Genomic DNA, 27,834 nt, shown 5'->3' on the forward strand with positions numbered 1-27,834 from the left:
GGATTATAGGATTATAACTTTATGAATGCCAGCTAGTTCCTGGCCTTGGGGAAGTTCCTTAACCTTCCTCAGTTTAAATTTGCTCATGTGCAAAGGGAAAGAAAATACCCATTTTACACAGTTATTGTAAAGATTCCTTTTTTGGGAACCAGTTTTTGAGATCCGACCCTATGCAAGGCCCTAGGGTGGGGACTGGGGATCAGAGATAACACCAACTGCACGAGGTCAGGAAGTTCACAGGCGAGAGAGAGGCTCAGACCAGCAGTTACAGCACAAGTGCTGGTGCAGGAAGGAGGAAAACTAGATTCAGAGCCGTTCAGGCTGCGTTGAAATCTTGCTCCCCTGCTTCCTCATTGGAGGACACTGGGGAAATGACTGCACCTTCCCGAGTCTCAGCTTATCCACGGAGATAATAATGTCTTTCCCCTGATTTTGTAAGGATTAAGTTAGATACTACCTGATAAGACACTTAGCACAGTGTCCAGACCATAAAAAGTATGGAGTAGACAATGACATTGTGTTATAGGACGGGGTAGGGCGTATAGTTCAGTGGTTGAGCACATGCTTGGTGAGCATGAGGTCCTGGGTTCAACTCCCAGTGCCTCCAGTAAGGAAAAAACATCTTTTTTAAATAAAAAAGAAAGCAAATCAAAAAAATGTTATGGAAACACAAGACCGTAGGAGTGTATGTAAGCCAAGCACAGCGTTTGATATGCAGAAGACTCACTATAAATGTTAGTCCATTAGCCCTTATCCCGGTCCATGTCGTCTCTTCTCCCACAAATAAGGTCGTTACCCAGTTGGAGGAAGGCAAGGGAAGAGCTAGAAAGGGGCCCAAGATCTCAGCGGTCCAAAGCTGGGAGAAGATGCTAATAGCTGACTGCCTGGGAATCTCAGGCGGGACTCTCCCTGGGGCCGAGAGAAGTACAACTTCATTCATGAGGAACCGCTGAAGTACTGGGCAAGATAGAGAGGACAGGGCGGAGCACAGGCGAATACCACAGCATCAGAGCATGAATGTGGGACAGCTATGCCTAATTCTAGCAATGGGAGTCCTTGGAAAAACAGGAGATCTGCTGGGCTGAGACCCTCTGCTGAGCTGTGGACTAGAGCAGTCGCTCCAGCCTGAAGACTGTCCATCATCCCAAAGTGACCCCCGAAAGCAGAAGGAAAGAGAGCTGATATCACATCATTATCTCGGATATGAGTAATGTTGGTGCTGAGCACACTCTCCTGTGCATGGAACTCTACGGAAAGCTGGAAAACACAAGCCTTTAAGCCCTTGTTGGCGGCAAGTGGCAGAAACCCAACTGAAACTGATTTAAGCAAAAATAAATAAATAAACAAATAAAATCGATCAGCTTGCCTAATTGATGGGTAGGACTTCAGGCAGAGCTCGATTCAAGCATTTAAGCGGTTATTACCAAGAATCTGTCTGCCTCCATTTCTTGCCTGTTCTTCTCTGTCTTGTCTTCCTTCAAGAGTGTGCTTCCCATGGAGAGGAAAGATAACCTGAAACAGGTTTCTAGCTTATTCTTTTAAGAATTCCAATCAGAAAGTGTCCTCTACCCCAGTCGTTGTAGTAAAAGTCCCAGGATTCTCACTGGCTCTGCCTGGTCCAACTTGAGTGACGATGTTTCGATTGGCCAGGTCTGGGTCACATGCGCACCTCGAGCACTAGGAACAGATCAGGCCCACCTGAGCCACCTGCCCTGGGGCACGAGTCTGCGGACTGGTGAAAACTCCAGAGAGCCGCTCTACTTTCCCACTGCTCTTTCTCTAGGCATCCTTAGAACATCTGCGAACACATTCAGAAGTCAACCAGTCTCAGATGATGCCAGCAGGGGTAAAACAGAGCAACAGACTCAGAAGTGCCATTATGGCAGTTAATTATGTGAAATTTATCACCACGATTGATCATGCAGCATTTAACCTCAAGAACACCGAGCCTCTAAGTCTTTTTTGACAAAGGCGAGGCAGGGTTTATAAAGACTAGCAGATAGGACTGTGACTTACAAAATGAAAAAAGTAAACAAGAAACACAATTTGATACGATTTAATAAAAGATCTGTTCCTACCCCTTCTCATGGGAACCTCAGCACATTTTCTCTCCACTGACAGTTATTATCTCTACCTTTATTGAACACAGGCACTGGGACACAGCTGCCGAGGATCAGTAAAGAAAATCATTCTTTTATTAATCAGACTGTTATTAGCAGGAAAAAAAAAAAGTCCATGTATGGAGGTTTGCTTTGAAGTTACAGGCCATTTCGAAGAAATGTGGCTGACTCGGGCCAGCTTTATTTCAGGCAATTTCATGATCAAACGTCCTATTAGGTTGTTTAAAATTTTTATAGAGATTGTAAATCAGAACTGTTTTCTATTTTCCCTAAATATGTAGGTGCTACAGGGAAAGCAGATCAAATTAAAGGGTATTGTGTGCATTTTTTTTACTGGGGTCTCGCAGGGATATAAATCATTCCACTTGCACCACGGAGCTCTTCAGTAACACATGTTTGCAAAATCATCTGGTGCTTCTCCAGTGCCCTCATGAAAGGGATGCTTTAGGTTACAACAGCAGTGCCCAGTTCTTCTTCAAATCAGGGACCACGTGCCAAGATTCAAAGAAAACTCAAAGTTTCCCCAGACATCCTAGAGGAAGAAGTTTTGAGCTACTTTATTCCATTGCTTCAGCCCCAACTAACACCGTGGGACAAGAATCAGAAGACAGGAGAAACAAAGATCTGTAGACGTGCTGGAAGGAATCTGTCTTTCTTTTTAGAAACAGAGGGTCAATATCCATCAAACTTTAAGGTGCGTATCCCTCAATCTAGCAATTTCTGTTTAGAGGTTTAACCTACAGATAGACTCACACATGGGCATAAAGACTGATGTTCCAGGATGTTTAATGCAGCCTTGGTTACAGTAGCAAAGGATTGGAAACAATCCAAATGCCTTTCAACATGGCTCTGATTAAATAAATTATGGCACAGCCTCACAATGGAAAGCGATGTAACAGTGAAACAGAATGAGATGGTTCTAGCTAAACTGAAATGGAATTACCTCTAAAATATGCTGTTAAATAGGAAAAAAGGGATGGCACAGGGGAACAAGCATGGTAGTATGCCATTTTGTATTTTTTAAATGTATGCAAATATTTGGTTGTACACACAGAAAATATCAAAAAAAACCCACAGAATTTGCCTCTGTGGAGGGAAAGGGGGGCCAGCCTTATTTCAACTGTTATGTCTTTTAGTACTCCTTATTTTTAGCACTGCTTTTTAAAGCTCTTACCGTGTATGCATATGTAATTTCTGAAGTAAAGTTTTAAACAAAAATAAATGCGATGCCTTACATTAAATCTAACAAGAAACAAAAGATTTCTTGAAAAAAAATAGTAAAACTATTCAGACATATTTGAAGAAGTACACAATTTCTTTGGGTGGTGTGATAGATTGAGTTTTATTTTCCAAATCTTCACTCCATCCTTGAGAATGGGCTACCCTGTATATTTCAGGCTACAGGCGACATTCTTTTACAAAAGGTGCAGAACCAGCATGACTGAGCACAGGAAACAGAGCCCAGGGTTGGAGCTAAAAGAGCACATCTAGTCCACTCATAAGCCTGCACTTAGCTGGTCTGGCTGAACGGCTGGCTGGCTGGCTAGCTGGTCTCGGATGACCTCAGCTAAGACAGTGTGTCTCTGATCCAAGTGGGCTCCTATCATCCAGCAGGTTAGCTCGGGCTTGTGCACATGATGGCTGAGCAGAAGTCCGAGGGGTTGGATGAAAGTGTGCAAGGCCTCTGGAGGCCTACGCCTGAAACTGACACAATGCCACTTCCATCACATTGTATTGACCAAAGCAAGTCACAGGTCTGGCCTGGATTGGAGTGGGGACAGAGACTCAATCGCTAAACAGAAGAGGCTACGAAGTCACATTGCAAGACAATATGCCTACAGGAAGGGGAGTCATTGTAGCCATTGTTACAAGCAGTTTTCCAAAGAACTGTAGTCTTTATTCTGTGTGTGTGGCAGGGGCAGTGAAGACCCAGCTAAAAATTAGGGATTCTACTACTGTGGACGTAAAGGGGAACAAATACTGGGGGACAGCCTGCATCCTCTAAGCCCAGTTCCAAATGCACTTCCTCCCCCTGGGAGCCTTCGCTGAATCATCGGCTAGAATTCCGACCCCTACGGCTTTTTCCCTGTATGTTTCATGGTCCTTGCATGACTACCTGGGGGGATGCTGGCCCGTCAGTGTCTGTGCGGAGTGACAGAAGGGGAGCCCTCAGTCACCTTTGAAGCCACCGTGAGCTTGGATGCCATCTTCACTGAGATACCAACACTTCTGTTGAAACAAGTGCCTTTATTATTTGAAAGTAACAAAGCTCTTGTTTAAACAGCGGGAGTATGGGATTTTTACTCTTGTTTTCAACAGACTCATAAGAGATACAAAGAATCCACGTGATCCAAGGACAATAGGTCAAATACTAAAATCTGGAAGACATCCCCTGGCACCCAGCGCATAAATAGACATACACACTCCTCATCAGAGAGGGCATTGGAACCAGTCCATGGATTCGTTGGCATTTTCTTTCTCCCTTTGTAATTTTTTTTTCTCTCGGTATGACTGGAATATAAATCAGTAGCCTGGAGTCTTTCTGGTTAACAAGGTTCTCATTTGGGAGGGTGCAGCCTAGGAGGCCATTAAAAAGAGAAAGAAAAGCTTCTTCTATAAGCGTTTCCTGCCAGCTGCTGAGGGCTGGAGGGGAGGGAGGGCGGCAGGGTGACAGCCCAGAACAGGACCATGAAGGCAAGAAAGTCTGTAAAGAGTGAGAATTCTTGGTCCATGTCTCTGGCAGACGATGCATGAATAGAAGCCCACTGTGTAAAAAGAAGATCCCCGGAGGAGGAAGGACAAGGGGGAAGAGAACCTTCCACTGATCCAAATGGGCCACTGCTGTCCGAAGTGCAGCAGGAAATTGAAGTCCCTGCAGGTGCTTGCAAAGCGTTTAAAACTAAACACCTGGACTTTAAAAGCTGGAAGAGGGGTGGCCTCAGGCCTCGGCATCCTCCGTCTACTCCTAGAAGAAGAAGAAGAGCTTACATTTGCTGGGCTGTCACTATGTGCCAGCACCACGCGAAGCATCTTACATGCACTAGTTATCTCAGTTAACCTTCGCCACAGCTCCACGAGGCTGGAGCTATTATTATCCTCACGTTCCCAGTGGGCCTGGGGATGCTCCTAATTTGTCCAAGGTCATTTGGTTCACCAGCAGAAGAGCTAGAGTCTGCACCCAGTTTCTCTGCCTGCATAGACAAGACTCTTGGACCTCTGCACCGTCCTGCCCTTTTACACCGTGACAGAGTGAAAGAGGAAGTAAGGCAGATGGTATCATAGAATCATCTGTCCCCGAGATGATCCGGCGGTGGAGACAGTCCCCTTCATGGAAGAGCCCCCGCACTCTGGGAAAAGACACCGGAGAAGCTACATGTAAGGATTAAGCAGCAACACCAACAATCATAAAAGGAGTAATTATATTGTGCCAGGCATATACATATTACATATTATATATTATCTCACTTAATTCTCTGACATAAGAATTGTTGTTCCCATTTTAGAGATAAGAAATGTTAAGTCCCATGTCCGGGATCTCACAGCCAAGGAGCAGCAGAGCTAGAATTCAAACACAAATTTGAAGCCAAAGAGCAAGACCGTTTCCAGACCCCAGGTGCATCTCTAAGTAAGTGGGTGATGTAGTCACTGCTTTATTTATCTCTCAAATATCTTTCTAAAATTTATCTTTCAAATCTTTCAAATAACTTTATCTTTCAAATATTCACTTTGGGGACTTTTTAAAATTTCTGAGATGGGGAGGGGCTAGAAAGAAATCCTTTCTGTTTCTGTTTGACTACAGGAGAACAGATGCTGAGATGAGGAGGACGTCAGGAAGGGAGTGGATTGGAGGGACAATGTGAGAAATGTACACAGTCTCCGTCTAGGCACTTAGATCTGACGTCTTTGATGGAAGTTGGTCTGTGAGTGGGTGAGATGGGAGGCGGGCCAGGGTTGAAAGGGGGAGAATACAGAAAAGAAGAGGCAAGAGTGGAGCTAAGGAGAAGGGTGGAGCCATGACCACGTGTGGATGGCTGGGGGATGCAGGTCTCTGAGGCATCGGGGTGGTGTAATGATGGTCAAGACCTGGGACACTGGGCTCAGACTGCCTGGATGCAAACCCCAGCTCCTTCCCCTATGACTCTAATTATCTTAAAGCCCTCTGCCTCGCTGACATTTGCTTTCCTGGTCAGTAAAAGAGGGATAATTACCATTCCCTCTCATAGAGTTGTTGTGAGGATTAAGTGAGGAAATGAAAGTAAGTGCTTGGCAAGGTGCCTGGCTCCACGATCAGTACATGGTGATTATTTCTATAATGCATCCCCAGGGCTCCGCTAAACCTGGGGTTGAAACAGGGAGGAGTAAAGTTCACGGTAGTGATACGAATAATAATAATAATAATGTATTCTTGTATGTGAGACAGGAAGGAAGAGGGGCAGGGCACAGCCATTCAAGGAATGACACAGCAATTAACACCAAGATGGTGGAGATTCAACTCTCAATAGACCTTGAGGTCCAAGACAGTGGGAGATTTGACTTCCAGTAAACCTCGAGCTTCATTATACGCTCATTGTAATACATTAGCATACAAAATGGCATGCCCACGGGCAACAGGACAGGGCCAAGGCTGACCATAAAAGGTCAAAAAGTGGGCAGTGGCTCAGTTCCTGGGAATCCCAGCCCCTTCCCCAAAGTAGTTGGAATAACCCTCCCACTTGTTAGCATATGAAGTTACCGAGCCGTAAAAGCTAACACCCCCCTACACCTTGTCGCCCACTCTCCCTTCTGAGTGAGACGGCCCGCACTCTGTCTATGGAGAGTGTAACTTACTTTAAACTGAGCACCCAACCCCATAGCTCATGGCCTTTCTCTTGCTTTCTGAGACAGCCTATACTCTGTCTATGGAGTGTGTATCTCTCTGAATGAATCTACCTTTACTCAACTGTGGCTCACTCTTGAATTCTTTCCTGAGCCAAGCCAAGGACCCACACTTGGCGAGGCACATCCCAGAGACTCAGTTGAGACCTGGGACGTGGCCATCCCCTCATCCCACATTTTCCTGTATCGTATGTATTAGTCACCTATTGCTGCCTAACAAGCGACCCCCAAACTTAACAACTGAAAACAATAAACAGTTATTATCTCACAGGTTTTGTGGATCAGGATTCTGGGTTTAACTTTTCTGGATGCCTCTGGCTCAAGATCTCTCATGAAACTGCAGTTAAGCTGTCAGACTCCATGGTCCCATTTGAAGGTTCAACTGGGGGCTCTTCTTCCAGGCACCTTTATGTGACAGTTGGTGGGCTTTGAGCCCTCGCGACATGGACCTCTCCACAGGACTGATTCATGATACAGCAGCTGGCTTCCTACAGGACAAAAAAAATCTAAGAAAGAGCATCCAAGAGAGAAGTAATAGTTTTTAATAACTTAATCTCAGAAATGACAGCTCATCACTTCTGCCATATTCAATTAATTACAAGTAAATCAGTAAGTCCAGCCCACCCTATAGGGGAGGATGTTTCACAAGGGCACGAACATCAGGAGGTGAGGGTAACAAGAGGCCACCACATTGGGACACCTGCCACCTACTGTTTTCACAATCAGGTCACAAGAACCTTCAGTCATCATATCACCTAATCTCTTAACATATGACCTGCTTTCACACTAAAAATGATGGTGTGAATTAAGTTCTCCATCACTCTCAAGAATGTGGAATCAAGCTAAAATTGTGATTTTCAAGCTTTTCGGTGACAGATATTTTCCCCAAATAAAATCTTCTTCGAGAGATGGATGGGTAAACATTCTGTTTCATGTTCGTAAAATCAAATATGACTCAGCCAAAATCTAAAAACAGAAAAGAAGTACTGATACACACAAGAACACAGGTGAGCAGTCAAAGCATTATTCTGAACAAAAGACACCTAACCCAGGAGTACATACAATATGATTGCATTTGTAGGAAACTCTAGGAAAGAAAAATACAATGTATTGTGATAGGTATAGATCAGTGGTTCCCCGGGACCAGGGGTGGATGTTAAGAATTACGTGGGAAGAGGAGCGAAGGAATCTTTGTGGTGATAGAAATGTTCTGTAGCCTCATTGTTAAATCTTATTAGCCTATACTCTTAAAATGGGTATTGGTGATTATAAATTGTATCTCATAGAACTGAAAAATATTGACTGACCTGATCGCAATAAGGATGCGTATCTATCCTGTTATAAAAAACCAATGAGAGGGCTACGGATAGTCAATGCTCACGATGTATACTGAACCACAGAGGACGATTAATTCAATGCTGGGCACCTGCTCTCCCAGTGGAGGACAGGCAAGGACTCAGTCTTTCCACATGGTGCCGTGTAAAACCACCACACATACTCCTTTTATACCGGCCATAAAAATCTGCCTTCATTCTCATGGTTTCTGGAGTAACTGGTGCCTCTGCAAAGGAAATATACTTTTCTTCTACCCCTTTCTCTTTCCATCTCCTTCTCTCTCTCTCTCTCTCCTCTTCGTCCTCACTCCCTTTTCCCCTTTATCTCTGCCACCCCTTCCCCACTTCCTTCCTTCTTTTCACTTTCTATACATCAAATCAGACCCGAGTGACTGTTCTGCAGGTTTTCTCCCGCTTTGTTTCTCTTGGACAACATTCTAGACCGATCTGCCTTACGCTTTTTAATGGCTACGTTGCATTTTGTTGTATGGATATTCTAAGGTGCATTTAGCAAGTACTCTGTGGATAGAAATTTACACTGTTTCCAGCTCAGGCTATTTTTTCACCCTTTCTAAGTTGTTTTATTGTCATAATTGTTTGAGACAAGAAGGAATATCTCCCACTGGTAAAGAGATGCCACTGCCCCCTTAGAAAAGTCCAGCATCCATCCCAGTTGACAGGGTATGCGTATTACTCATCCTGGGCACAGTCGTGCTGCAGGCACCACTGAAACTTTTTTTCTCAGGATCCATGGAGATGGAAGCAGCCTATCTGGCCCTCCTGGGATGAACTTCTAACACCCAAGTAAACTTCCCAGAAGTGAGAACCCAGCAAACATCTTGAACATCTCTGAAGGCTGTGAAAATAAATTGCACTTGAGCTGTTATTAACACATGATAACTCATTAAAACCAACTAATTATCAATAAGCAGCAGGTTCCTTTCACACTCCACATGAATTAGCTCCATTCCAAAATGATGGCTAAATTAAATCCAGAGAGTCAGCCAATGGCCTCTTCCTATAGCCTTGCACATTCTTTGGGCTATTTAATTCCCCATTCTTCATCAATTGCTTGGGAAAATAAATGAGCAGGTGATACACTTCCTCTACTTGATATGCAAGACTTTCTGTGAAATATGATGGTAACAATGTTGATAATAATAATGGCCAATGCACAGTGAACCACTTCCTATAGGCTACATGCCTTACACAGATGATCCCATTGAATTTTACTAATATAATGTGAAAATAGGCACAAAGAATGTAAACAAAGAGTGATCGTAGCCCAATATGATGCAGCTGGTATGGGTGTCCAAGGTCTGTGTACTCCAAAACCCCAGGTTTAGAGTGAGAGGAATTGGACCTGATCACCAGGAGAGAAAGAAAGAAAGAAGAAAAAGAGAGAGAGAGAGAGAGAGAGAGAGAGAGAGAAAGAGAAAGAAAGAAAGAAAGAAAGAAAGAAAAAAAGAAAGAAAGAAAGAAAGAAAGAAAGAAAGAAAGAAAGAAAGAAAGAAAGAAAGGAAGAAAGAAAGAAAGAGAGAGAGAGAGAAAGAGAGAAAGAAAGAGAGAGAGAGAGAGGGAGAAAGGAAGGAAGGAAGGAAAGAAGGAAGGGAGGGAGGAAGGAAGGGAGAAAGAAAGAAAAAGGACTTCATGCTGGCATGCCCCAAAGTTGGCCGTATACGTTTCCACTGTCTGGTACACTGCTTATGTTCCTGAGTGCAAGCCCCTACTGCTTGCCACATGACAGGTCAATAAATTAAGAGGTGAGGTGTTAGGGCAAGGAAGAGCGACTTTATTTGGAAAGCCAGCAGACTCAGAAGATGGTGGACTAGTGTCCCAAAGAACCATCTTGCCCAGGTTTGGATGCTAGTTTCTTTCATAAAACAAAGAGGAGGAGGTAAGGAGGTAACATTAAAAAGGAGGTACATTGTTGCAAATGCTCCCCAGTTCCCACCAGACTCCTGAGGGGATGTGTTAATTTCTTCTTTCCTGTAGCCATTCATGGGTGGGTCTGGTCAGGATGTTCCCTGTGAGCTAAACAAAGGTATTTTAGCTTAACCCTCAGGCATGGGAGATGGGCCATCACGCATACTTTAAACTACAGGCAACATCTTTTTTGTGATTACTTGCAGCAAAAGCAATAGAATACAAAGGTTAAAGTAAAACAAATGGATCCAATATGGAGTCAGATCTGTTCTTCCCTATTACACGTAGCACATACTAGATGCTCAATAAAATTTTTTCACATGAATGAAGAAAAATGGGACTCCTTATGGATTGTTCTAAGGGTTACAGGAAATGTACCTATGGACAAAGCATTGTTCCTTGGCTGGAGTAACTGACTCGTTTTCTACCCCATAGGTAGTCAGGTGGGGTAAGTCAGCATCAGGAAATGCATGTTTATATAAGCTGATCCATCTTTCTTCACAGGCCACGCCTTTCAGAGAATGCTAAGGAAAAGCCTAAGGAAAGAGCATGCTCCTCCCCTAACACCACAGGGAGCATCTTGTCTCACACAGGGATGTCATAACTAACCCTCCAAACAGAACATACCCCGCCCCCTAAAAATTCCAAAATGAAATTAACAGGAGGCATGACAGTTCATGAAATTATGAAACCTAAGTTATGGTTTGATTTATTCTGCAGTCTTGCAGACATCACAAACCTTTCAACAGGATCAAAACAAAAATGTTCTTTCCATAATGGATAATGGATAAGTTAAATCAATCGTGGCATAACTGTAAAATGGAATATTTTTAAACTACTAGAAAGTGTAATCAACATGTATTTAAAGCCACTGAAAGATTTTTTTTTTTGGTGTATAGTCAGCTTACAATGCTGTGTCCATTTCTGGTGGACAGCGAAATAGTTCAGTCATACATATACATACATATATCCGTTTTCATATTCTTTTTCATTATAGGGTACTGCAAGATATTGAATAGAGTTTTCTGTGCTATACAGTAGAAACTTGTTATTTATCTATATTATATATAGTAGTTAGTATCTGCAAATCTCAAACTCCCAATTTATCCCTTCCCAGCCTGAAAGATGTTTTGATAATTGAATGAATAAAGCCAATAAAACAGAAGATGTGGTATAATCCCAGTTTTTCATAAGGTATAAAATTTAAGAAAAAGAGGCTGATAAGAACGTAGATAAGGGGAGCAAAATGTGAGCAGGTTTTTTATGTAGTTAAGCTTCTAGGTGATTTTTAATATTTTACTTGACATATCTGTGTTTTTAAATTTTTACATAATAAATCTATACTGACTGGTGGACTAAAACTAAACTTAGACCTATTGAGATGGTCATGTTTATTTAAAAAGAGGCCTATAGGGCAGAATTCAGTCCTAACCCAGAGCAGGCCCAGAAAGGGCATTTGAAACTGAATATTCAGCCAGGCTGCACCAATTACCAAAGGATCCCAGAGAACTTGGGTAAGAATCAGAAATTGTTGAAAATGGTGGAGAAGTTTTTAAAATTCCACTCTGCTGAGAGGCATAATAACTCCTCTCCCAAACTCTATTATAACTAATTTCAAATATGTCAGTGAAACGCATGTCACTTCTGGATATTTAAAAGCAACCAGATGCCCAATACCGAGTAGGAAAAAAAAAAAGAAGAAGAAGATAAAAAGCTAGTGTTTGTCCACATTTTCCAGTTCAGGTGGCATTTCAGAAGCCTTGCAAAGAACTTTCCTTGGTGTAGGAGCTCTTGGCTAGCTCTTTGGGCAATTTGATCTCCCCAAAGACTCTAGTACCATGATATGGGAAATGACCAAGTCCGGAAGTCAGGAAGGGGTGCCCAGCTCCGCTGTTAGGGCTGTGTGACCTTGGGCAGATCCACCCTCATGTCTCAGCTGGTTGATCTATTCAACCCAAGCACTAAGATTTTCTCCCCTTAGGATTTTGAAACTTGGAAACCGAGTCTGGGAAGTGAGGCACATTCATGGCAGAACTCGAGAAGTCAACCATGAATTCCACCTGCTACCAAGCTCTCCAGAGCTTTGCCAGTATTTCCCTTCCTAAACAACTCTCCCTTCCTGCCGTGATAGCCCCTACCATCCTAACAGTCAATGATTGATCTTCCTTGTAGTAGCCAGAGTCCATTTCTGTTGCTTGGAACCAGCTGAGACTTCACTACTGTGGCTCAGATGGAACGAAGTCCTCCCTGCCCAGCGTGGAGGCAATTGGTCATTCAGGCAAAGGGGTCTGACCCACAGGGAAAGGCTGCCACAGAGAGCAGCTGTCATCCCTGTGCAGAGAGGCAGGGACCCAGCAGGGCAAGCTGTCACACTCAATAAAGATTCTCAAGCCGCCCAGCCGCACGCTCTGAGTACCCAGGCGTGAATCCCCCTGGGGTGAGGGGGCAGAAAGCAGTGACAATGAACATGACTTGTAGTCTACACCGCCCAGCTCCGCACGCCCAGCTGACTGTGTGCCCACCTGAAGTCACACCTGGTGGTATCAATCAGGGAGCAATTCTGCTCCCCAGGGGACATTTGGCAATAATGTCTGCTGACATTTTTGGTTATCCCAACTTGGAGTGGGGTATTACTGGCATCTAATGGGTAGATACCAGAAGTTCTTGCTTTCCATTACTGCTGTAACAAGTTGCTACAAACTGAGTGGTTGGAAACAACACAAATTTATTTTCCTGCAGTTCCAGACGTCAGAAGACGAATGTGATTCCATGAGGTTCCCCTCCATCTGGAGGCTCTGGGGAAGAATCTATTTCTTTGCATTTTCCAGGTTCTCGAGGCTGCGTGCATCCCTTGGCTCATGGTCCTGTCCTCCATCTTCCAGGCCAGCAGCCCCAGCATCTTCTCCTCCCTCTCCGCTTCCATCATCACATCACCTTGTCTCTTAAAAGGACACATATGATTGCATCAGGCCCACATGGATCAACCAGGATAATCTCCTGCATCTCAGAATCCTGAGTTTAAGTCATATCTGCAAGGGTTTTGGTTTGGTTTGGTTGTTTACTATGTGTAAGGTAACATATTCGCAGATTCTGGGAAATGGGATACAGAAATCTTTGGGGGCCATTATGCTATCTCCCACACCAGGGGTCCTGCTGGACATCCTACAGCCTCCACAACAAAGAATCATCAGGTTTGCAAAGTCAGTAGCACAGAGGGTGAGAAACCTGGATGCTCCCCACCAGCCGTGTGAGCCGATTCCCATCCGAAATCTCCTCTTGTGTAATCCTAATGGTTCTGTTGCTCCGGCAAACTCTGACTAACATGATAGACATTAAAAAAAAAAAAAACTTTAATGATAAATACCAAATGTTTCTGGTAGATATTTCTGGGTAGTAGAATTTTAATTGTTTTTTATTGGTTTGTTTATTAATCTTTGTAGCTCCAGTGCCACTCAGCTCCACGCTAGCACATACGAGGTGCTCAGGAAATATTTGCTGTTGAGGTGAAAAAGTACCACCAGCGTGTGCTTAAGCTAAAGCATCAGGGGTTTCACTGGATATAAGGAAGGCGTTTCTACCATAATAATGGGCGGTAAAAACAGGAAAACATAATTAAAACAGCGTCTAGAATTACGTTTCTTGAAGATATTTTTTAAAAGAGTGGAGCCACCTTTAATAAGTCACAAATCCATGAGCTGTAAAAATATATATTTATATATATATATATTTGATTATATAAAAGTTTTTTTAAAAAAAGTCTGCAGACCCAAAACTATGATAAGCGAAGTCAAAATACAAATAATAAACCAGGAATTAATGTTTGTGATGTTGAGCGTAGAGAAAGGCTAATTTCCCTAAAGTATAAAATCAGTAAGAAAAAACGTAGACCAATAAAAAAGTGAGCAAAACATAAGGACAATTTGTAAGAAAAGAAATACAAGTGACTCCAAACAAATGGAAAAATGCTCTACTCATAAGCGAAATGCAAATTAAAACTATGCTGAGATATCAGTTTTCACCTATCAGATTGACAAAATTAAAAAGAACCTGATAACCCACTGTGGTTGATGCAGCTGGAGGGAAACAGTCTCAGACATGAGTGGGGTTGGGGTGTAAATTAGTACAGCTTCTGCAGGGAACATTTTGACAATATCTATTAAAAAGTGTATCATCTGGCCCAACCATTCTACTTTTAGGAATCTAATCCACAGATGTATTTGCACATGAGCAAATTATACAGGTATCAGATTATCGACTGCAGCTTGTTTATAATTTCAAGAGTGGAAACAGCCTGAACATGTACACCAGTAGGCTGCTGCTTAGATAAACTACAGCCTCCTACACAGTGCACTCTGTCGCTCCAGAACAAAGGAAAAGAAAGTTCTCTGTGTACTGAGGATGGGAGCATCTCTAAGGTATGTATTTAAGAGAAGGGATTGGGGAAGCAAATAACAGAAAAGTGGGCATCTTCTATGATTGAAAAAAAAAAAGAGGGAGAAAATATATGTACATAATGGTTCGTTTGTTGCCTCGAGGATGGAGGGGTGGAAAATAGAAAAGCAAGAGACCTTCCACTGTTCATCCTTTTGAACGTTTTGAAGTTGGAACCATGTGAAAATATTTCCTACTCGGAAAACCAATGGAGCCTCCTTCCTACTTCACAATTTTCTTTACAGTGTTCCTAAAGTCAGAGGTGCTCTTACACACACACACATGCACACACACACACACACACACACACACACACAGAGGCACAGTCTTCCTCCTGGAAATGCCTTGTTTTTCATTAAAAACTCCGTTCAGATGTAACTTCCTCCAGGAAGTCTTCCCTGACCAGCCCGAGCTCCTCCACAGACTGTGAGCTATCTCTGTTATACCCATTCACAGTACCCTGTGGCATTTATCACAATTGATGGCTATTAGCAATTATTTAACACCTGTCCCCCTCATCAGAGGTACCACAAGGGACTAGTTCATCAGTGAGTCCCCAGCACCGAGCTGAGCATCTACCACACAGACGTGCTTCTGAAAAAGGCCTTCTTCCTTGGGAGGGAGGTGTTATGCATTGCATGTTTGAAATCCTAACCCCTGTGTGATGCTATACAGAGATAGGGCCTTTGGGAGGTGATTAGGTCATAAGGGTGCAGCCCTCAGGAAGGGGATTAGTGCCCTTATGAAAAAGAGGTCCCCGAGCGCCAGCTAGCTCTCTCTCACTATGCGGGAACACAGGAGAAAATGGCCATCTGCAACCTGGCAGAGGCCTTCACCAGAACCCAACCACGCTGATGGCGGACTTCCCCCAGAACTGTGAGAAATACATGTTTGTTGTTTCAGCCACTCGGTCGGTGGTATTTTTCATAGCAGCCTGACTAAGACAGAAGGGAAGAAAAAGAAAGGAATACGAACAACAACAGTTATTTCACATTGTTGAGCCAGACAGTGGTCTCGGTGCTTCATGCATAGTCACACGTATGATCCTCGCAACAAGTGGGTACCAGCACTTTACAGATGAGGAAACAGAGGCTTGGGGAGACTAAGCCTCCTCCCCACGGTCACCAGGCCACGCCAGGATGCAAATGCAGGCAGTCTGGTTCCAGAGCCCATGACCTCAGTCCCTGGAGGGAAGGATGGATGGGGAGAAAGAGGAGGGAAGGCAGAGGGAAGAAGGTTCCCAGCCAGCAGGAGGACGGAGCATCAGACCAACCCTCCGGTGTGGGGCCTCGCCGGGCCAGCGAACAGCTGGCCTTTGGGACGTTACAAGGACACTGTTTATGAAGATTCTATACTATACATAAAACACTTGCCAACTTGAAGATATTGGACCTCAACAAAGAGACAGCAGGACTGAAGTACAACAGCTGCCTTGTCTAGAGGAGCAGGTAACCCACGTTGTAGATAAATACACTATCTGGTGTGGGTTAATAGGCTTCATTGAATTAATGATGACAGAATAATTAAAGCGACAAGCAAAGCAGCAGGGAGACTGGGGATGCTAATTGGGGATAATTCCCACGCCAGGCAAGATAAGAAGTTTTGACTTTAGGACTATGGAGACTTCCCGGCGATTGGAGCTTGATCATTTTTATTATTTTAAGTCGACAGCATCCACCATGACTTGTCTGGGTTCTCAGCAAGGCAACAGGAATTAGTAATAAGAGAAAGAGAAAGAAATGAGAAATCAGAAAAATAGAGGAGTTCCAATACGTGCTGTTTCTTCTCAAATAGGATTTGTCTGTAATCCTTAAGGTTCAGACTGGATCCTGGAAAGCATAAGTAAACGGGGATTACATTTGCAATAAAAATAGCTATCATTTATTGAGTCCTTACCTCCAGCCAGGCTCTGTAATAAGCCCTCTTTAGGCTTTGGCCCACTGATTGCCCAGAATAATTTGTGGAGTAGGAACAAACATATTCCCTCATTTTATGAGTAAGACAACAGAGGCTCAGAGAGGCAAAGTGACTTGTCCAAGGCCACACAGCCAGTAAATTACAAAAAAAGGGATTTTAAGCTGGAGTTAAGAAAGCAAAGCTTTAGAATAATGCCCAGAAAAGAGTCACTTCTGAGGGAGGAGGTAGATTAAAGAGCACATCAGAAGGCTACACCTAGGTATAATTTGTTGGTGAGAATGAATTCCATTGAATTCAATAAGGAGGGGTCTACTGGATACCTACCATGGGCCCAGCACAGCCCAAGTCTCCTGTTGTTAATTTTTTTCCCAAAGATGGTCAAGACAGTAGCTCCCTTGCCTCATGTTCTTATAAGGTAAACTTGATATTCTTCATGTTGAATGATGGAGTCCATGATCACTCTCCCTTGGACTTGAACAACTGCTTCAGTCAACAGACTATACTAGGAAAGATGCTCTTTGACTTCCAGAGACAGGGTGCTCACTCTTGGACCCCAGCCACTATGCCATGAGGAAGCCCAACTAGCCCATGTTGGGAGACCACATGAAGAGCCCACATGCAGATGTTTTAAATAACTGGCTAGCTGAGGTCCCAGCTAGCAGTCAGCATGAACTCTGGGTGTGTAACAAAAGATGCCTCCAGATGACTCCAACCCCCGGCCATTAAGTCACTCTCAACTTTTCAATTTTTCTCAGCTGAGTCCCCAGACATCACGAAGCAGAAATAAGCCACCCTTTCTGTACTGAGTCTGAATTCTTGACCCAGGGGATCTGTGAGAATAATAAAATTATTGTCATTACCCCTAAATATTGGTGTGATTTGGTACATAGAAATAGTAACTGGAAGAGCCCCCAAAGAGTGATTTTTTAAGTGTACGAAACAGAATCTGCCCTTCCATCTACTTTAAAAAGATAAGACTCCTATGACAGAATTTTAATCAGAAGACAGTGTGCCTCATCATAGCCAAAAGGTGAAAATAATCCAAATGTCCATCAATTGATGACTATTGAACAACCAAAATGTGGTAAATCCATACAATGGAATATTACTCAGCCATAAAAGGGAACAAATTATTGACTTCTGCTACAACATGGATGAACCTGGAAAACATTATGGTTTTTTCCATTCTTCTTTTTTAATGAAATGTAGTTGATTTACAATGTTAGGTTCAGGTGTTCAGCAAAATGATTCAGTTATACATATACATACATACATATATATTTTCAGTTTCTTTTCCATTATGGCTCATTACAAGAAATTGAATACGGTTCCCGGTGCTATACAGTAGGTCCCTGCTGCTTATCTACTTCACAAATAGTAATGTGTATCTGTCAATCCCAAACTCTCAATCTGCCCCTCCCTCCCCCTTTTCCTCCCTGGTAACCAGTTTGTTTTCTATGTCTGTGAGTCTATCTCTGGTTTGTAAATAAAATTTGTATCTTTTTTTTTAGATTCCACATCAAAGCAACGTCATATGATATATCTTTCTCTGTCTGACTTACTTCACTTAATATGATGATCTCTTGGCCCATCCATATTGCTGCAAATGGTATTATTTCATTCTTTTTTAAGTCTAAGTAATATTTATATATATATATATATATATATATATAAAATCTCCTTCATCTATTCATCTGTAGGTGGACATTTAGGTTGCTTCTATGTCCTGGCTATTGTTAATAGTGCTGCTGTGAACATTGGGGTGCCTGTATCTTTTTGAATTACAGGTTCTTTTCAGATATATGCCCAGGAGTGGGATTGTTGAATCAGACAGTAAGTCTATTTTGAGTTTTTTAAAGAACCTCCACACTGTCCTCCATAGTGGCTGCACCAATTTGCATTCCCACCAACAGTGTAGGAGGGTTCCTTTTTCTCCACACCCTCTCCAGCGTTTATTGTTTGTGGACTTTTGAATGATGGCCATTCTGACTGGTGTGAGGTAAAACCTCACTGTAGTTTTGATTTGCATTTCTCTAATAACTAGAGAAACCGAGTATCTTAGGAAAACATTATGTTAAAGAAAGAAGCCAGACATTGTATGATTCCATCTTTTTTAAATTTTTATTTATTTATTTATTTTTAATGGAGGTACTGGGGATTGAACCTAGGATCTCATGCACGCTAAGCATGTGCTCTACCCTTCCCCTTGATTTCAGTTGTATAAAACACCCAGAAGTGGGCAAATCCAGAGGGGTAGAAAGTAGATTAGTGGTTGTCAAAGGATGAGGACAGGGCCAATGGGGAGTGACTGCTTAATGGGTAGAGTTTCTCTGAGGGGCAATTAAATATATAAGAATTAGATAGTGATAAGAGTTGAAAAATCCTGCAAATATACTAAAGCCACTGAATTGTACATGTTTAAGGGGTGATTTTATGGGGTGTGAATTGTATTTCAACATTGTTTTAAAAGCAACATGCCACATGAGGGGCTTCTGCAAGAGTGTGAACTCATAAGCCCTGGGGTCAAGTAAGTCTGAGTTGTCATCCAGGAATTACCGATGTCTAATTGTGTGGACTTGGACAAGTTCCTTGATCCCCCTGGGACTTGGATTACCCATCTGTAAAATGGGAATAAGAAGACTCAGTGGGCAGGGCTGTTGTCTGGTCAAAAATTTTAACAGGAACTCACTCAAGCAGCACAAACCAAACCAAGGATTTTATTAAAGGAACCAAGGACATCTCACAGAAGCCCAGGTCACTAAGAGGGACTTGGACTCATAAGAAATTTGAACCAGAAATTGAAAAGCTATCAAAAATCAAGGCTGCGATTCTTTCTGGCATATGTGTAATGAATAAACGAATTTCTTTAAAATTTGTTGATTTGTAGAAAATTGAGATTTTTGCATCGTATTTTAAAGGTAATCCATTCGTGTCACTTAGCTATTTGCAAAATAACATTTTTGTAAAGGAGACTTAATTTGAATACCAAATAAGAAGCAGCTCAGTATCCTAGCTAGAAGACTCGAAAAGGAGTTAATGATCACAAGACTGGAGCACGAAATCAACCTCCTGTGACTAATTTAGTCTATGACCTTAGGAAGACAACTGGACTCTTTCTACAACTAACATTCGAATGAATAATAGTTCACATTTATTTTTTAATCTCAAGGTTACAAGTTAACAGTCCTAGGGACTTTTAAAACAAACTTTTTAATCATATGGGGAAATGCTTTCCTATTTTATACATAAAATTAGGAAGAAATTGAACTCTATTGCTGGCAAGAGACAAAATTATACATAGACTTCACTAAATTCTTAATGGCAGCAGCCCTAATACTCAATGGTCTTATTTATTAATCTGAAGGGCGGTGCTCAGCCCTAGCTGCACCTTAGAATCACTGAGTACTTTTTGTTTTAAATATCAGGACCCTACCAAAAAGTCTGATTTAATCAGTGTAAAATAGGGACTGGTAAGAAGAGTGTATTGGGAGCAGAATGAGTGATGGCAGGAGGGACAGAAGATGAGGTCACTGAAGCCAAGGGGCTGGGACATGTAGGTTCTTGCATGTCAATGTGAGGACATTAGATTTTACCCTAAAAACACAGGGAGTCACTGCAGGGGGGGAAGGGGTGTAATTGGCTGCATGCAACCTGAATTCAAGTCAAGTCAGCCCAAGCAAAACTGGAAAATTCCTGGCTCTTCTACACCTGTGGATGGGGCTGATCCAAGTTCCAACATTGTTCTCTCTCTCTCTCTCCGTCCTCCTCCTCCCCACAACCCCAGCTCACACACTTGCTTTGATGAGCAGGCTGCCATGTTGTCTGCCGCCCTATGGAGACAGCCATCCAGTAAAGAGCTGACCAACAGCCCAGGCGGAACTGAAGCCCTCAGCCCCACAGTTCTCCAGAAACTGAATCCAGCCAGCAGTCACATGAGCTCGGAAGTGGACCCACCCCCAAGTCCTTCCTGGAGATGGCTGTAGCCCTCACAGACACCCTGACTGCAGCCCGAGGGAGACCCTGAGCCCAAGGGTCTCTCCCAGGTTAAGTTGCACCCCGACTCTTGACCCACAGAAACTATAAGCTGCTAAATTTGGTGGTAATTTGTCACACAGTAATAGAAAACTAGTATGGTGACTTAGACCAAGGTAGGGGTGGTAAAGTTGAAGAGAAGGGAGTTCCAAGCATATTTTGGAGGTTGAAATGAAGGGTTTTAGAGATGGGCTGAATGGGGAGGAATCAGTTTGAACAGCAGAATTCTGTCTCCAGAAACAGTGTGGATGGTAGTGCCATTTGCTGAGATGGAGAGGAAAGGAAGATGAACAGGTTTGAAAGAAGGAAAGAAGTGTTTTCTTCTAAACACCTTAGTTTGCCTGTAGGACATCTAAGCAGAGGTGCCAAGGCGACGGTCAGCTAGGCAAGCCTGGAGTTCAGGGGAGAAGGGGTGCTTCTGTGCTCACGGAGCTTCAGTGACTCAGTTCAGCACCTTTAGCCACGTGCATCCAAAACGTTGCCAAGGGAGAATCGAATAGGTGTGCCAAAGAGAAGCAGAGATGGTGAACACATCACCCAGAGAAAGAGAAATGGTGAGAGGCTGCCTTGGCCCCTGCCTGCCAACCTGAGCTCTGGTGCCTGCGGTTCCCATTAGACGTCCACGTTTTCTTGCAATAAATCGCCTTTGGTTCTTAAGCAACTTTGATGGTATCAGCACCCTGATAAGACAGTGATAAAAATAGTTATATATTTGCACCCACAGATCGGGATTGCCATGATGACTATCAAATAAGACGTTTTTGGAAATCCCCTGTAAACTAAAAAGTGCTATGAAAAAAACAGCTATTGTTATGACTTTGGTCTGCCTAACGTTACCCTTTTAACAATGTCTTTAGGTTCACTGAGCAGCCGTAATGTCCAAACGTCAAGCATCAGAAAAGCTACAGGAGAGTAGACCAGAGATCCAGAATTGGGCTGTCCGACACCATAGCCACTAGCCATAAGCAGCTATTTAAATTGAAATTTAAACAAAATAAAAATTTTAATTGCCTGTTGCACTAGCCACATTCAAAGGGCACAGGAGTCACACATGGGTATGTGGCTACCAACTGGATAGTGAGAATATAGAAAACTCCCAGCATCACAGAATGGATGGTTCCATTGGGGCCGGAAACTCTCACAGAGGAACTAAGGACGCATTGGTAAAAAGCAATTCCAGAACCCGACTTCGAAAGAATGAGGTCATGTCTTTCCTCAAATCTCACATATGTACATAATTCTTTTTAAAAATATATCATTTTTGAGCTTACCCAGATAGTTTTAATTATATCTACAGAGTCAGCCTGTATCCCTGGTTTGAGTAAAAATCCTGCATAGGTCCTGCCCAACGTGTGAAATCCCTTCTTTTGTTTTGACCTTATTCTATTTTGTTTTCCCAGCTCAAACCACCATCATCTCATTCCAGGTTTCTATCTACACAAGATTTACTGGCCTCTGCCAAGTGGCATCTGAAGTTGGGGGTAGACCCAAACTGCACTTCTTTCGGAAATTTGATTCATGTTTTTACCAAAAGTAAGCCTTCTTCCGCACCCTTTCAATTGGGGGAAATGAGGGCTCGCAGGGAGAAACGCTGTCACAATCACAGAGACCAGGCAACAGAAATGACAACTCAAGAAACTGATAGTCCACCCCCACAGAGGTGCTGGGGGCTCACGGGAGAGCCGCGTTTCAGGGAAAAACTCTCAGTTTTGATAAGCATCACACCCTTTTCAGAAGAAGATGGTACGAAACGTTAGACGCTGCCTTTCACGGAGCACTTCCTCCACCAGCGCCACCGTGTTAAGTGCTTTCTGTGCGTTATCTCAGTCTTCACAGCACTTGTGGCTGGTAGTTATTGTGATTTCCATTTTAGAGATGAGGAAACTGGTCTCAAAAGGCTTCATAACGTGTGCAAATTCGCACAGTAAGTGGAAGAGCCAAGAATTCCACGAAGCATCTTTGATCCCAGAACCAGTGTGGAAAAGTCACTAAATCAAACTAGCATAGCCCTCTCCTGGGGCAATGGTAAATAAAGCACAGCTCACAAAGTCAGAGGCTCCGCCATACATACACTTAGGTAGTTCCTTACACTGAAGTTCTTTCAAAGTTTAATGATCAAGCAAATTATCACCATTGGTAGCATCTTCCCTTCACGGAAGCCCCAGCGCTCGTTTCCACGATAAAAAATTCACCATTAAGGCTCCTTTTAGAAAAGCAGGTGGCTCTGATTTTCTCTTTTCTTTCCTGTTTCCTTTTTTTTCCATCCTGAGGGGAATTAGCTAGAAATGTTTGGTTTAAAGGTTCAAAATCAACATCCGTGACTTTGAACAACGGGTTAAAGGGGTTGTCCACAGACAAAAAGAACAAAGGAACAAATGACAGAAAAACACTCCATCAACAAAAATTCCTTCTGGCAGTTTTCTTGGGAGAAGTCAGTGCTGTGACTTAATTTGTCCGCCCAAAGCCTTCTCTTTTACCATTTTACTTCTGTATTTGTGTTTTACATCATTTTCAAATTGCTCTCGTATTCAACATTTCTTGGTATCTTAATGCCTCCATTTCCTTCTCTATAAAAAGGAGGCAATAAAGTGTTTGTCCCAGTATCTGGTCCGTAGTGAGAGCTAGAGATGTGGCGCCTTAAGGGTAGGACTGTTGTTCATCTCATAACATATTCATTCAACAAACACCTAAGCGTTTGCAAAAGAAATCCAATATTCCATCTACCTATGGCTCGAAAGATGCAGTGGAGGATCCAGGATGTCTATACACGGGAGTAGCAACCTAGCCAGGAGGAGGAGACGGGACTCTCGTCTAGAAACAGTTATGGGAGGGGGCAGCTGACGGGCTCTGGAGGGAATTAAAACCATCTTTCTGCTGCTGTTGCTCTGTTCTTTGAGACAAGGCAAGTATTCTTACCGCCATTTGACAGATGAGAAATTTGGAGGTGGCAGAATTTAAGTGGCTTCTCAAAATTACAAGACCAACATATGATGGAAAATCAGACCCCTTAGTGATGGAGCTGCCCTGGGGAAAGGACTTTGCTCATCTTGTTTAACGTCTGTCTCCAGGGCGTAGACCTGGAGCCTGGTACATAGTGGGTGCTTGTCCTAGGTCAGGGTCCCATGAAGCAAAGCCTCAAACAGGGATTCGTACGCTCTGACTTATTAAAGGCACACTCTCAAGAGAGAGGGAGTGAGGGAGGTGAGATGGGGGAGCAGAAGACGGTGGGCGAAGATGTAGGTTCATCAGAAGCCTAGCGTCATTCTGATCCCTGGGGAGTTCTGGAGCATGAGTCACACAACAACTATCCAATCTGCCTCAAGGGACCAGCCTTTTGGATGCCCGCTCCATTGGCAGAGGGCGTCCCCAGCCAAGGGCAATGTATAACCCCCTGGGCGTTTCTGAGCACCATCAGCGGAGCACACCCACAGCCGCCAGGGGATGGGTACCTCGGCCTCTGCAGAGGCATCCGGGTGGGAAACCAACAGTGTCCAGCAGCGCTCAGTAAATATCTGTTGGATGAACGGCTCAACACTGGAACACAATTCTACTCTCTCTATGTGCTCTCTCTTTACACGAGACAGAACTCTCACCCTACAAAATTTCTCGGTCATTGTCCCTCATCAGGGAAACTTCCCCAGCACAATTCACCAGCATCGAGCACAACTCAGCTGGCAAGGGTCACATCTGACCGGGTTTAATTACCACTTTGGAGGAGGAATGACATAGCTGTTGAGGTTTTAAGCTATGAAATAATACCTTCAGCCATCAGCCGAGGCCACTACAAATGAACGGTTGCACTGGGGTTTAAAACGGCTGACAGTTGGAGAAAGCCAATTTATGTCAACGGACTAGAGGCCTGACGTAAAAAGTCCACTAGAATTTTACCTTCTAAAGAGGGTAGTTGCTTCTCACATTCCCATACCACCCCTGGGCTGTGAACTCAAACTGGGGACTGATACACCTTTCACACCAGGTCAGTGTTAAAAAGGAGTATGTGGTATAATCATTCCTGGCAAGAGGAACCAAGCCAGAGCTTTCTACCTTTTGTCTTTTAATTACGCCCGTTCTCCACGGGGCTCTCACATGCCCTGTCATTCTAGTTAGAGCTGCGACTCGCCCCCTCCTGCCACCAGGCTGTTTTTCCTGTTCTCCATCCCGCAAACAAAAGTGGCCCTGAGTGGGAAGGAAGAATTGCAGAAGGGAGGGTTATGATGGAGTTCTTTTCAAAAAGGAGACATCTGATCCATTCTCCACACTGCAGCCAGAGTGTGCATCTATAAAACTGCTGTCACTCCCCTGCTTAAAACTCTTCAACTAGGGACAAAATGAACCATCTTTAATAGAGCCTGGTCCACACCTGTTCTCCCTCATGCACTACTTGCCAGCAACATCGACTTTCTTCCAATTCCACAAACATGCAGCTCTCTACACTGCCACAGGGCCTTTGCACATGCCGATCCCACTGTTGAAATGCTCTCGCCTCTAGCTGCTCACTCAGGTTCAGGTCATAACTGTTATTTCTGTGGCTTCCCTGTCTAATCCAGATTTGCTCTGGGTTGTTACAGTGCTTTTTCTTCATAGCACATCACGGTCGTGACTATAGTTTTGTGTTCTCCAATGCAGGTGCATCAGAAGAAAGCTCTTGACTATCAAATGCCTGTACTGATTCTTCAGTTAGGTTCTTGGCTTAGAGGGAAAAAAGAGGTCCATCCTCTCATTTCAAGGTCTGAAGCTCATGCAGAAGTGAAAAGGCTGGAAACAGTTGGTTTCGCTCCTTCCAGCATCCATAATGAAGCATGTGCAGAGCCCCTCCTACCTCGAACCCCTGACCAGTTCAGGTGTGTCCTGTTCACCTTTCATTCTGTGGTATCAAAAAAAAACATGTATTTGCCCTTTTCCGTGTTTGTGGGCTAAGAGCTCCTAAATCCCTTGGCATCTCTTGAGTGATAGGAATGTCTTCCCTTATTCATAAGTACCCCTTTGACCACACCTGAATTCATGCTAATGAAGAGACTCATGACGGGGCCCCTGGAGAGCTACAGGGTGAGGGCTGGTCCCCAGAAATGCCACGCACCTGATTAGCGAATGGAACTTTCAGCCCCACCCCTGGACTTTGGAGGAGGGAAGAGGCCCTGGAGACAGAGTTCAATCGCCAATGTCCTAGGCAACCAGATCTTGACAAAAACCCCTAAATAACAGTGTTTGGGGGGGATCTTCCACGTTGGTGAACACACCCACATGCCAGGAGGGCGGTGCGCTCCAATTTCACAGCAACAGAGGCTCCTACACTTGGCATCCCCAGACCTCACCCCCTGTACCTCTTCATCTGGCTGTTCACCTGTATCTTTTATAACAGACTATGAGTAAGGAGAGCGCCTTCCTGAGTTATATGAGTCAAGATGACACAGGGAAATGGGGTGTGAGAGGATGATGTCCCAGGTCTCAGACGAGTCCCTGGGACGTGCGTGCCCCGCCAAGTGCGGGTCCTTGGCTTTGCTCAGGAAAGAATTTAAGAGTGAACCATAGTATAGGGAAGGTAGATTTACTCAGAGAGATGCACACTCCATAGGCAGAGTGCGGACCATCTCAAAAGGCCAGAGAAGCCACAAGGCCTAGGGGTGTTTAAAGGAAAAGTCAGTGCACACTCCAGAGACAGAATGCAGGATGCCTCTGAAGGCAAGAGAGAGTGACCACGAGGCGCGGGGCTGTTGGTTTTTATGGGCTCGATAACTTCATAGGCTAACACGTGAGAGACTATTCCAACCACTTTGGGAAAGAGGCTGGGATTCCCAGGAACTGGGCCATCACCCACTTTTTGACCTTTTATGCTCAGCCTTGGAACTCCTCGCGCCTGTGGGAGCACCATTCAGCAGCTACTGTATTTCAATGAGCGTATATTGAAGTTCAAGTTCTACTTGGAGTTGAATCTTCCACCATCTTGGTGCTAATTGCTGTCTCATTCTTTTAATGGTTCTGCCCTGCCCGCTTCCCTCCTGCCTCAGTTCCAGCAAATTATTAAAACTGAGGTGGGGGAGGGGGTCACGGGAACCCCAGAATTCGTAATCTGCCAGGCAGCAGTGTGGGTAACTTGGGCACCCCATTTGTGGCTGGAATCTGAAGTGGGGCCATTAACCCCTGGGGTCTGTGCTAACTCTGGGTGGATAGTGTCAGAACTGTTATGAGTTCTGGGATTCCCAGTTGGAGTCAGAGAATCACACTGGTGTTGGAACAACGTACTTGGTTGGTGTTAGGAAAGACATCACATAGCGTGCCTATTTGGGACTCATTTTCTTACCACTGAGAGAAGCGTGAGAGCACAGGGGCTGGACGTTCTTAAACACCGTGGACGCAGAGTGAAGTCTAAGTGCTGGGTTTGTCCCTACGTAGGTAACTATGGGCAAATCACACAGCCTCACTCGGGCTCAGCTCCCCCATCAGTAAACTGGGAAGAATAAGAATAATACTGATTTCAAAAATAGATAAACAACAAGGATGTACTGTCTCACACAGGGAACTATATTCAACTTTTTGTAGTAACCTATAACGAAAAAAATCTGAAAAAAATACATATGTATGTATATGTACAACTGAATCATCTTGCTGTACACCTGAAACTAATATTGTAAATCAACTACACTTCAATAAAAAATTAAATTTAAAACAATACTGACTTCACAGAGGCGTTTTGAGAGTTGAGAGTCAGTCCGTCTACAGTGGGCGCACAGTAAACCATCAAAGTAGGTTGCTGTTACCAACATTGCTCTCATTGCTTCCAGTTTAGTCCTTCCTTGTTTAAGTTTGGCAGAGTGGGTTTCTTCTGCTTAAAGCTAGAAACACTGGGGATACTTCTGCCTTTTTTCTTTGAGCAGAGGAAGTCTGTTTAGCAAGGAGATTCCTGGGGGAGGCGGCTTTCTTCAGACAGAGGAGGGTCCCACAGAGGAGATAAAGGGATCCGGAAAGGAGGGAGCCCCAGCCACGCTGTGGATCCACAAAGAGAGGAGAGACCCCGTCCATCCTCTCCTGGACCAGGAAGCGCACTGTCCAGGCAAGTTCCTGGGCTCCGGAGGAAATGCTGCCACACGGCAGTGCCCACTGGAATCGCTGGGGCAGCTGCAAAGCATTCTGGTGCCCGAGTCCAGCCCCAGAGACCTGACTTCACTAGCCTGGGAGGATGCCCAGGGCAGAAGGATTTTTTT

At 43.9% G+C, this 27,834-nt stretch overlaps 1 long non-coding RNA gene and 1 other non-coding gene across 2 annotated transcripts in view; one reads left to right on the forward strand and one right to left on the reverse strand.

Moving 5' to 3' along the window:
- The first annotated feature begins 535 nt into the window (after nt 1–535).
- TRNAT-GGU (transfer RNA threonine (anticodon GGU)) lies at nt 536–607 on the forward strand. Its single transcript has one exon. It is a non-coding gene; the product is annotated as a tRNA-Thr (tRNA).
- Nucleotides 608–4,508: 3,901 nt separating this feature from the next.
- The window catches only part of LOC116284234 (uncharacterized), a 36,501-nt gene continuing 13,175 nt past the window's right edge, over nt 4,509–27,834 (reverse strand). The window contains exons 4-5 of the long non-coding RNA XR_012061135.1: nt 7,265–7,483; nt 4,509–5,467 (exon numbers count right to left, since the gene is read on the reverse strand). This is a non-coding gene — a long non-coding RNA (uncharacterized lncRNA). The remainder of the gene's footprint in view (nt 5,468–7,264; nt 7,484–27,834) is intronic.

The sequence above is a fragment of the Vicugna pacos genome, chromosome 18 (genome assembly GCF_048564905.1).
Source record: "Vicugna pacos chromosome 18, VicPac4, whole genome shotgun sequence".
NCBI lineage: Eukaryota > Metazoa > Chordata > Mammalia > Artiodactyla > Camelidae > Vicugna > Vicugna pacos.